A 12,921-nucleotide genomic window follows, 5' to 3' on the forward strand; every position below is an offset into this window, starting at 1 on the left:
GCTGACAGGTTGCCGCCCACTAATGAATATGTCAAAGCCCTGGCAGGTTGGTGCCCACCAGGCAAAGATGCTGAAGCCCTGGTGGGTTTTTGCCCACCAGGCAAAGAAGCCAAAGCCCTGGCGGGTTGGCGCCCACCATGCGAAGATGCCATAGGTCCTAGTGAGTGGCAGTCTTGAAAAAGAGCTGACACAGGCTGCCACCCAAAAGGTGAAGACGTCAAAGCCCTGGCAGGTTGGCACCTGCCAGGCAAAGTTGCCGCAGCACTAGCAGGTTTGTGCCAACCAGGTAAAGATGCCAAAGCCCTGTCGGCTTTGGCATCTTTACAAAGACACTAGAATTTCTAGTGGGAGGCAGCACCGAAAAAGAGCTATCACAGGCTGCCATCCAATAGGCAAAGACACCAAAGCCCTGGCAGGTTGGCACCCGCCAAGCAAAGACTCCGGAAGTCCTACTGGGCTGCAGCCATGAAAAATAGCTGACACAGGCTGCAGCCCACAAAGTGAAGACATCAAAGACCTGGTGGGTTGGTGTCTGCCAGGCCAATATGCCGAAGACCTGGAGGGTTGGTGCCTGCCAGGAGAAGCTGCCTAAGTCTTGGAATGGTGGAGCCAAATAAAAGAGCTTAAAGGCTGCTGTCACCCAGGTGAAGACCTGTAAAATAAAATATTGCAATATTAAAGTGTGTTGTGTTTTTTATATTTTTTTACAGGTGCATTACAGGTGGCAGTGGGCCCTAAGTACCAGCATGCAGGGAGGTATGCTAGGACGTGTAGTTCACCTGCAAAAGAAAATATTCTTTAAAATGCACCACATCACACAAAACCAGGCACCCACCCAGGGGTGCTGGGGATAGCCCCGGGCTATCAACCTAGGCCTGTGGTGCCCTGAGGAGGGGGACCCCTTTATTGGATGGGTCCCCGGCTCCTCTCAAGTCCCCAGCCTGGACTGACTAGAGGTCAGGGCTGATGCTGCAGCTGGGGGGCCTCCCCTGGCTGTGGCATCAGCCCCCCATTAGAAACAATCCAGTGCTGGTCTTGGAGTAAACAAGGGGACCCTACAAATGTTTCCCCTGTATTTCCAGAACCAGGACCGGATCAGAGCCCAGTACTGTTGCACAACTTACGGGGGACCCCTACATCATTTGTCCCCTGTTTTTTGGCAACCAGGGCTGGTTCTGACTAGCCCGGTGCTAGTTGTGCATAAATACGGGGGACCACTAAGTCATTTGTCCCCTGCATTTAAGCACAACCAGGACTGGCTGCCTGTGTTAAAAAAAATGGCGTGGCCCCACCCCCCAAAACAACCAGCACTGGGCTTTGGATCCCCAGTACTGGTTGTGCTAAATACAGGGGACAAATGATGTAGGGGTCTGCCATATTAAGCACAACCAGCACTAGGCTTTTCAGAACCTGTCCTAATAGTCAAAATATGGGGGACAAATGCAACCAGCACAGGGCTCTGAACCAGTCCTGGTTTTGGAAATACAGGGGGAAAAAATGCATAGGGCCCCCCTGTATTTCCCAGAACCAGCACCAGACTCTGTCTAGTGGGGGTTATTGGCACAGCCAGGGGAGCCCTTTCACTGGGCCCCCCAGTCACAGCATCACCCCTGACTGCTAGTCAGCCCAGGCCAGGGATCCCTGGGGAGATGGGACCCCCCCAATAAAAGGTTCACCCTCCTCATGGCACCCCAGGCTGATAGCCCGGGGCAATCCCCGGAACCCCTGGGTGGTGGGTGCCGGGTTGATTATGTAAAGTGTGGTGCATTTCAAAATATATGCTTTTGCTGTGGAACTACATTTCCCAGCAAGCCTCCCCTGCATGCTGGTACTTAGAGAACCACAAGTATCAGCATGCAGGGCATTACGGGCTTGCTGGCACTTTCATTTTCACAGCAAAAGCAATATTAAAACACACACACACCGTTAAAACACACCGTTAGAAAAGTATAATTTTATTAAAACATACATGCACACACACATGTACTTACATATGCATACACACTATCTCACATACTCACCTAGTATCCCTGAAGCCAATCTGTCCTCTTCTCCAGTAGATTATCCAATGGGGTACCTGTAAAAAAAAAATCCATGCTCACCTCCTCCTATGCGTGGATCAGGTCCTCTGCACACAACCCAGGGTCTTGGAAATAAAAACAGAGACACCCGGACCCACAAACTTTAGTAGTGTTCTATAAGAACACTACTACCCGAATGACAGCTCTGCCCAGCATTTCAGTCCAGAAATCCGATCATTGGCTGAGAGAGGCTAGCCTTCCGCTGCTCAGCCAATGAGCAGTTCTCACCAATTCAATGGTGAGAACCAAGCGTGCCCTTTTCAAAAATGGCGCCTCAGCGCAGTTTTTGAAAATTCAAAGAAGGCCACCGCGAGCCAATCACAGCTCGCGATGTCATTGCCCCGGCCCCTCAGCTGGCTTCAATAGAGCCAGTGCACCCCATCCATTTAGTTCATCAGCCTGGGTGCTGGAGAGAAGACCAGCTGAAGATAGAAGATGCCGGGAAGCCCTGGCTGGGGAGTGGCCACGCAAAAAAGTTTAATGGCCACCGCACTCCAGGTGAAGATGCTGTACAGGTGTACAAGCTGGAAACGTCTAGGTGATTAACAACATATTGTCTGGTACTGGCCCCATATCCAACATTTTTTTCAACAAAGAATTATAGTCTTTAAGGTGCATCCATGTATTTTGCACACAACTTTGCATCCAGAAATACCTATAGTCTCGGCCAGAGGGTCCCTTTGCAATACTGTCTCTATATTTCTGGACGCATATCTGTATATATATATATATATATATATATATATATATATATATATATGTAATTCATATATGTGGGAGGTGGAATGTGATTTGTTTTTCAGTCAAACAGCAGTTTTAGACAATATTTTTCTATACTATAGATATATTGATAACCTCATCATGTTCTGGATATATATATATATATATATATATATATATATACACTGTTTCCTCCAGTATATAAATATATATATATATATTTATATATATATATATATATATATATATAAATACTGGAGGAAACAAGGCACCTTATTTATAGTTTTATCTTACACTGTTACCCATAGAAGGAATTACAGTCCTGAGAGGAGCTGCTAAAATGTTTAAAATGATAGAAAGCTCTTCCTTCTACTAGTCTCAGCACCTGTATGAGCAGGACAGCTGTATATTGCAGAGATCAGTTACAGCATTGGAAGCACAATCAACACTTGCAACAGTTCCATTGATTTTGTTAATCAATTCCTTATACTTATTTGTCCATTTCTTTACTATGTTTTATGTTCTAATATTTTGCTAATATTTGTCATTATAGATAATCTTACTTTTATAAAAAAATGTGTAAAGTTATGTTTCAAACCAGTGCAATATTCCAGGAAAACTGATATTCTCTCTCTTATTTGCTGTGTTGTACAGTATTAGGTGTCACTTTATGCCATGATAGTGGCAAATTACATTTCAAAAAGATAAATAATCATTTCAGGCAATTTTGTGGGTTTTCCCCATACACATTATTTATTACACTGTGGAAGCGGATCAACTACAGATGTTTCTATTTAACTGTCTTCAAGAAGATTGATTTATATAAAACACTTGTCACATTCAGAAAAAAAAAATGTCCTCACATGTAAACATATAGAAGTGATACAAGTTCTAGAGAATTTGGGGAAACGTTTATACAATTCATTAAATTCTTATATGAATCCCCTAGTACATTTATTCTAATTAATGGTAATAAGAGCAAAAAAGTAACAATGAATATTGGCACACATCAGGGATGCCCACTCTCTCCAATTTTGTTCAATCTAGAGTTGGACTCTATGTTATGTTATTTGCACAACTGGTCAGTCCTGAAGGGCATTGTGGCTGGATCAAGTGAGATTAAAATAACCACCTTTGCAGATGACATGTTACTGTATATAACAAATCTGAGTCTTTCCCTAATACTATTGTTGCATACATTGTCATAATTTGGTAGAACATCAGGATTTTCAATAAATTTAGACAAATCAGTTGCAATGTATTTTAAGATGGGCTTTAGAAAACCAGCAGGAGACCTACCTATAAGGTGGACCTCCAAATGTATAACTTTTTTAGGGGTCAAAATTCAGAAGGACCTAGGTTTATTATATAACATGAATTTAAAGCCTGTTATAAAAAAATGTGAATAATAACTTCAAGGATGGAAAAATCTCCCTATTTCTTTTATGGGGCAAATTGATCTTATCAAAAGGATGTCCTTCTAGCATTTATTGTACCCAATACAGTCACTTTGAGTGATAATAAATAGAAGTAACACAGATAAGATCAATATCTTATTTGGTATATTTATATGGGAAGGTAAAAAGGAAGAATCAGCATAAAGAAATTACAGCAACCTACAATAAAGGGAGGAATTAATCTTCCGAATTTGGAATGGTATAGCCTCTCAGTGCAGCTGTGCTACATTAGAGATTGGCTGCATGGTAGAGATAAATATGTCCATTCCTCCTTGGAGGGCTCATTCCTTTAAATATGGAGTTGTCAGCAATTCTTCATGCTAAAGAATAAAAGGTTGACCGGGATAATCTAAAAAATCCTTTATTAATGCCCACTAGAAGAGCATGGTATTTGTTGAGAAGAAGAATAAAAATACACCCTACTATATCAATACTTATTAAATAATCCAAAATTCCAGGAGGGAGGAGCTTTATACCCTTTTTCCCCAGTGGAGGAGGGAGGGGTTAAGAAGTTTAGGACAACTTGTGGACATGCAATATAAGAAACCTAAATCTTATATTCAAGTAAGAGAGGAATACAAAGTGATTATAGCTCATAATCTAGCATTTATTCAAGGCCAACACTATGTAAAGAGTGTAATTCAAATTTTTGGGTGAAAGATATTGGAAGTCTAGATAAAACTTTATTACATAACAGTCTAGAGTGAAAAGTGATTTCATTTTATTATTCTATTGTAAGAGAACTGGTTGATATTAAAGAGATCACAACTGGAATTGGCAGATGGAGGGAGAGATTTCTGTTTATGACATTGGATATGTTATATGGTGAACTAAATAAAGTAAACAAATGGATATACTGTATACTGGGAAATCAGAAAATACTTTTAGCAATTACAGCAGCCGCAAAAAAAAAAATCAATTTTGCAGACATGGGTTCAGCCACTGAGTCCCCCAATGTCTCTTCTACTAGATAAGCTCTACTATATCTTTCCTATGGACTGGATAGAGGCACCGTCCAGAAGGAAAGAAACTCTGGAAAGTTTTTTTAAAACTTTGGAGGATATTTATAAACATTAGCTATGCTAATCCAAAAGAAAATTAGAGAATGTTTTGCTGTGATTGGATGAAATGTACTGGGGATTATGTAAAATCAAATTGGGACAAAAAAGGGCTATGATGAGAATAGTAAAAACTCAACAACCTGAAAAATTTGATGTAGATAATATTAAATGAAAATAAGATTATAAATTGTAACTGTCATTTTGTTATAACTGTAAAAAAAGGAATGACAAATGCTTAATGGTTGTATGTGGAAAAATATGTGCAATAAAAGTAATAAAAAATATGCATACATGGATTTACTAAAATCATGCAACATCTTTGCAAATATAACTGTGTGTGCTCATTTAAGGATAGCAAGGCATAGACAACTGTGAAAACAGCAGTAATTGTTTTAACACTATTTATTGTATGTATGTTTCTATATTTACATGTTTGTATTAAAAGGAATTATTTTGTATGCTTGTTCTATAAATGCAAACATACATATAAAAAAGAAGTGATACAAGTTATCATGAAACACATGATATATTCAGACCATTATAGTAACTCACTGTGTGATTAATAAATGTTATCTTTCTAGTAAATCCTTTGCTAAATTCTAATTCTTATCTTATATAGGGGTTATCTCTACTATGAGTCCTTTGATGTCTAAGAAGAGATGACTGTTGTGTAAAACATTTGCTACATTCAGAGCATATAAATGGCTTCTCTCCTGTATGAATCCTCTGATGTATAACAACATTTGACTTAATGCTAAAACACTTGCTGCATTCTGAACATTTATATGGTTTATCTCCTCTGTGACTCCTCTGATGTCTAAGAAGATTTGACTGTTGTGTAAAACACTTGATACATTCAGAGCATGTAAATGGCTTCTCTCGTGTATGAATCCTCTGATGAGTAAGAAGAGATGACTGTTTAGAAAAACATTTGCTGCATTCAGAACATGTAAATGGTTTCTCTCCTGTGTGAATCCTCTGATGTATGTGAAGCTGTGATTTACATGTACAGCTTTTGTCACACAGAGCACAGATGTGGTTTCTCTCCCATGAGGCTCATCATGTATTAGACAAGAAATTAGCTGTAAATGTTTTTGCTATTCAGAAAATGAAAGTAGATTTTTGAATCCTCCAGTAGAAAACAATTTATGTTTTTATTTTGCTTAATCAGAGAAAAAGTCACTTTCCACAATGTCTTCTAATATTTTTAGTGGGAATCCTGCTCCTTATTTGTCCTATAAGGAAATAATTACATTTTTAAGAGCACAAAATTGACTGGGTTACATCTACTTTTAGAATAATAGAGTTATATTATATTAGGAACATGACATATATTTAAATAAACTAACAAATATGACCCAGTCATTTAAAATTATTTTTTTCAAATTGCTGAATCCTTATTTTCAGAATAGAGACCTCTCCCCTCCAGCAGCAGATATATACTTGATATAGTACACACAGTCTATTAATGTTTCCATAATGATTGTATATTCCTCATACTGTGACCTTAGAATGTGCAGATTATACATTACTCACCCCCAGCACTGACCATAGATGGGTAACACATGCTACCGATCCTGTCACACCTACTGTCAGCTGATGCACCTGGATACTGCCATTATCTCTGCACACACCATGGGAATGTATATATAAAGGCTATTTAGGTGATGACTCCATCATAGTATATTACAAATTGCTGTGTGCATCAGGTTAGTTTACATAATTTGATATTAGCTGGCAGCTTACATATTACTTACATATTACTTTGTATATCAGGTTAGTATATCAGGTTAGTAAATATAAATGGGTATCTAGGTGGGAGCTCCATCTCACAGTCACTTACCTTATTGTGATATGTGCAGAGGAATCAGTGATCATTGTTGTATGAGACACCAGGTTTTTAAAAGGTTAATAAAAATTATTTGTTTTAGAGACATGGGTAGGTTTGATGTAAGGGCCTAGGGTATATCCCAAAAGCTGAGAAAACTGTGCTAAACAAATTAGATGTAATAGTTTGTATCATGAAACAAATATGCATGTGTCAGGCAGCATATGCACATTTGTATAAGACTGAGGGGCAGATTCAATTTGATACAAGGTTTAACCCCTGAATCTGAGATGCTGCCTCAGGTGAGCAAAGATAAATCTGTGTTAGATGAACCCTCTGGGGATTAATGAACAGGGAACCACATAGATTCAAGCACTTAATACTAAGTCTATGGGTTACCACAAGCTACCTGTGGGTTTCTCACACTGGTAAATTGACAACTAATCATGGGAATAACTACCATAGGTGCAAAGGGTGCAGCTGATTTGGGGTCCAGAGCTGCGGGGGGGCCATATTCCTTGTCAAAGTGTTATACACATCTTTCAGCATTGGGTGGTACATAGGAGCCTTTACAGACTTTTGGTAAAGGGTCTTGACATACCTAATTATGCCCCTGCAACTAATATAATAGATATGTGCATTAAACCCAGATATTTATTAACATTAGAAAACATTATTGTTAATAAAATATGCCTATGATTGTATCATGACTATATATAAAAGTAAAATAACATCTAGTAACTTGATGCACTGAGCAATACTTAATATATAATTTCACCTAGATACCCCTTTATATATACTAACCTAATGCACAGAGTAATAAGTAAGATACAATGATGGATTTGCCACATATATACCCCTTTACATATACTAACCTGATGCATAGAGTAATATGTAAGATACTATGATGGAGCTGGCACCTAGATACCCCTTTACATATACTAACCTGATGCATAGAGTAATATGTAAAATACTCTGATAAGCTGCCACCTAAATACCCATTTATTTATACTAACCTACTGTATATTATTAATATATATATATATATATATATTTATTTATATATATATATATATATATATATATATTAATAATATGTAAGATGTTATGATGAAGCTTTCACCTAGATAGCCTTTTATATGTACTAACCTGGTGCAAAGAGTTATATATCAGATTATATGAAGAAGTGGACATCTAGATAACCCTTTATATATAATAACCTGATGTATATAGTTATATGGAAGATACTATTGAATTTTTGTTATACTAATAAAATCTAAAGTATTTGAATAGTTCTGGATGTAGTTATAAAGAAACACTCGAGATTTTAGACACAAGGAAACACCAGAAATTAATATCCTGATACAGCCTATTTATAGTCATACCTCCCCCATTTCACTCCATAGTTCCCAGGATGACCAGAATTAATTTATACACTGAGAGGTGAAGTATAAACAAAGCAGCTTCTCATGCCTAGCTCCTTGTCTTGTAAATGAGGTGTAAATATTCCTAAAATTCACTTACTACAATGGGGAAGTTTAATTACACCTTGGCAGGTGTAACACCTTGCATTCTTATTAGATTACAGCAGCCACTGGCATCCTGTTATGTCACTGAAGGGACCTTTTGTTTTGGAGTCACATATTGCCTGGGCAGAGTTTCAACAGAAAGACATTTTCTACGTATCAGCAGGAACCTCACAATGATTATATACATAAGATCAATAGACAAATGTATAGTGAAAGTCAATGTTTGTTACAATCTGAATTAAATTACATTTCTCCTGATGTCAGATGTTGTGATATAAAGGTTTAATTTGAGTTTCTTAGACATATATAAATAGCTTAGTTGATTACTTTGTATGAATTTATTTTTAAAAGGATAATTTTAATGACATTTTTTATCATAATGTTTTGCTTGTTAATGCCTAAGGCCAATTAGTGGTGCTATCAGATGGTATTGGTGAAAAACCATGATTTTTTGATGTAGAAGTAATAATATGTCAAGAACCGCTTAAATCAACCCAGATATAGGACAGTCCATTATTATTTTAAGAATTTAAGGTCATACAATCTGAGAAATTGCAACAACTTTAAAAGTTTTACAAAGTACAGGTGCAAACACCATACAGCGCTATGATGTAACAGTCTCCCATGAGGATGAAAGACAGAGGATACATTTATTATAGACATTGCCATCAGTAATCACCTATTAATAGCACCTTAGACTAGAGGCCAAATTCATGATAACATTATTTCTAGCAGCAGACACATCTCACCATTTACTTTTCAGAAGAGACCTAAATCAGGTCTTTATTGTAGAATTGCTGCAAAGTAAAGGCTACTATAAGATAACCCATGACTGAGTACTGATTTCTCAATGTCAGTCAACTGATGGGAAGATATATGAAACACTATTTTCTCTTCGGTAGAGGAGGTCTTCCACCTCTTCTGCGACCCCTGGCCACCTCGCCTTGTATAGCTCCTCTTTGCTCAAGGCCTTGTGTTTGGGTACGCATCCTTAAAGGGCCTTCTTATGCTCCACCCCATTAGGGCCACTGTTAAAATCAGAGTCACTGTTGGTCATATGTTCAAATCATCCATTGAGGCTAAGTACATTCCTTCTGGCCACCACTGATCCAATGGTAAACCCGATTGTGCTCTTAATCGGCCACCACTCTGGTCATCTTCAAATTTTTTAATTGGATGAGATCTTGTTTGTATCTATTCACTTGTGCATTCAACTTCTCAATCCAATCAGCGTTAGCATCAGTTTTTAGAATACCAATATACACCTCTTCAAAGACTTTAATTTTGTCACAGGTTACCTTCAATTCATGTCCCACCTCCTCAATTACTAATAGCATCAAGTCATAAATGCACTTATTAAGTACTGCAATCCAGTTGGTAAGACTAACAGAAGCCTCAGGAAACACATAGCACTTCACCGCTCTGTTATTAAGGGAGCTCTGGACACTGGTCAGAGTGATCAACCAGTGGTCTGACATTTCTTGCAGGCAGGACACAATTTAGCTTCTCTATGCTATATTATCATCGACCACATCCCCTTATCTATTAGGGGTGGTGATTGCTCACTTAAATTTCTGAGATGTGAGGCTCAATGGATTTTTAGGTTGGGGACCCTGTCATCTAAAGGGCTTAATGAATCCCTGGGACTTCATTGTTTCATGTGATATTGCTATTCTTGATTCTTGCACTGTGTATATGTTACATACTGTTAATTTATTAAAATTAATAATGTGTTATAATTTTTTGATGTTTAGTTGCTTTTCATCCATGCAGTATTTTGTCACTGGAATTTACGGCAGCCCCTTTGTTGGTTACTGGTCACACGTATATTATTTCTTGTTTATTTGTCATTTGTTACTTTGGATAAGGGCCCGATGTATTGACAACATATGTGGGCGTCTGTTTCCAGGTCTGCGACACCAGGGATACATGTGGTGATGGCGGTGGCTATAAAGTAAGCAGTTTTTATTCATTTGTACCTTGAAAAAGATTTAATAAACATCAAAACGTTGGTGTATACCCTGCGTCTATCATCCTATTTATTGACCTGTGTGCATTGTGGATTCCCTGATGGTGACACCTGCAGAGGGCACCAGCGACTTTCGATATTGATTATTGCATGTATGCCACCCTACTGGATTGTATAATTGTATCCTCTCGTGTTGCAGGCTGTGAGGTTCCTGCACAGTGGCACCCACATGAATATGTATACACTGCATTGGGTGTGTTTCCAATTGGTGTCAGTTTTGCACTTTCTTTGTCACTATGGTGGATGTGACTGTGGATTCCAGTGATGGGGGTTATGCTGCACTGAATTTATCCAAATTTATACAAGGGGAGACCCTCACCTTCTCAGAATCTGATGCAGAATCCATCCTATTTACAGACCAATTTGATGCGGATGTGGGCCAATCAGTTGAAAACTTGTACCGCGAACTACTGAAATTGAAACAACATGAACAAGATTACCATTATCATGGGGTAACGCTTAGTGATTATTATAAGGAGAAGCATATACCGTGTGGATTCAGGGTTAAGAACTGCCCAACTATTGGCTGTTTTAATACTGCATTTTGCAAGCGCTTGATTGCAGTACTTAATCAGTGCAGTTATGACTTGATGCTATTAGTAATTGAGGAGGCAGGACATGAATTGAAGGTAACCCATGACAAAATTAAAGTCTTTGAAGAGGTGCTTATTGGTATTCTAAAAACCGATACAAACACTAATTGGAATGAGAAGTTGAATGCACAAGTGAATAGCTACAAACAAGATCTCATCCAATTGAAAAATTTGAAGATGACCAGAGTGGTGGCCGATTATGAGCACAATCGGGTTTACCATTGGATCAGTGATGGCCAGAAGGAACGTACTCAGCCTCAACAGATGATTTATCAGAAATTATGTGCTGAGTCCGATACTTCACAGGAACATATGACCAACAGTGACTCTGATTTTGACAGCTGCCCTAGTAGGGGGGAAAATCAGCAGGCCCTTTAGGGATGCCTACCCATATGCAAGGCCTTGAGCAAAGAGGAGCTATATGAGGCGAGGTGGCATGGGTTCATGATCGCGGAAGAGGTGGAAGACTTCCTCTACCAAAGAGAAAATAGTGTTTAATCTATCTTCCCATCAGTTGACTGACATTGAAGAATCAGTACTCAGTCGTAGGTTATCTTCGATCCGACCTCTCAATTTTATGGACTTCGATGGGAGGTTGAAAAGTACAGTTTGAATAGGACATTATGTCTCCATGAGCATTTTAATGGTAGGAAGTTCAGCCTTTACCTCCTACTTCAACTGTCCAAATACCTGATTGTTTACATAAATTACAATGTAAGCCCTTATTTGAGACGATTTCTAATAACACCATGATTAAATCCTTCCTCAAATTATTGAATTATCAGGTTGTTGATAGAATTTCTCCCTATGTTGCTAATCATGTTAAATTGTACAACAATTTGTCTGCAAGGGAATATCAAGCATTGTGTGTTTTGTCATAATATGATAATATTGTCATATGTCCTGCCGACAAAGGCAGGGTGATAGTTGTGCATGATTTAATCCAATACAAGAGGGAAATTGTAAGCAAGCTATTAGATACTTTGGTGTATTGATTACTGATGGTTGATCCGACTGGTCAATGTCGCATCCTGAGGAAGGGACGTAAGGTCCCGAAACGTCGATGGAATAAAGTTTGACTTATTGTATACCCTTTATCAAGATCTCTGAGTGCCGCCTCTGTGTACCATATGGATTGGGGGAGTCATTCCCTATAAAGCGGGCACTGGAGGAGGCATTATGCATAAGTATATTGGGAGTGCCGTATCATTTGCATTTGAGTATATATATATATGTATATATACGTATATATATATATATATATATATATATACAGCTATACAGTATATATATATATATATATATATATAAATATATATATATACAGCTATACTGTATATACAGTATATATATATATATACATAGGAAACAAAAAAGTTTCATATTTTTTAATATAATTTTATAACTAGTTATGAAGCAATAAACATTCTATTTAGCTACATAAGATTTGTGTCATGCTTTTATTTTACTATTTTTAAGGGCACCAGTTTGTAATTCACAAAAAAAATACTGAAATGTGCCACTGGCACCCACTGTTGTAGTTTTTTTAAGTCCTGATATTGAATATTAATGAGGGCATATATGATCACAAACTAATCAAATAATATTATGTATCACAAAGAA

This window comes from Taudactylus pleione, unplaced genomic scaffold, assembly GCF_031769625.1.
Source record: "Taudactylus pleione unplaced genomic scaffold, aTauple2 ptg000145l, whole genome shotgun sequence".
Lineage (NCBI taxonomy): Eukaryota > Metazoa > Chordata > Amphibia > Anura > Myobatrachidae > Taudactylus > Taudactylus pleione.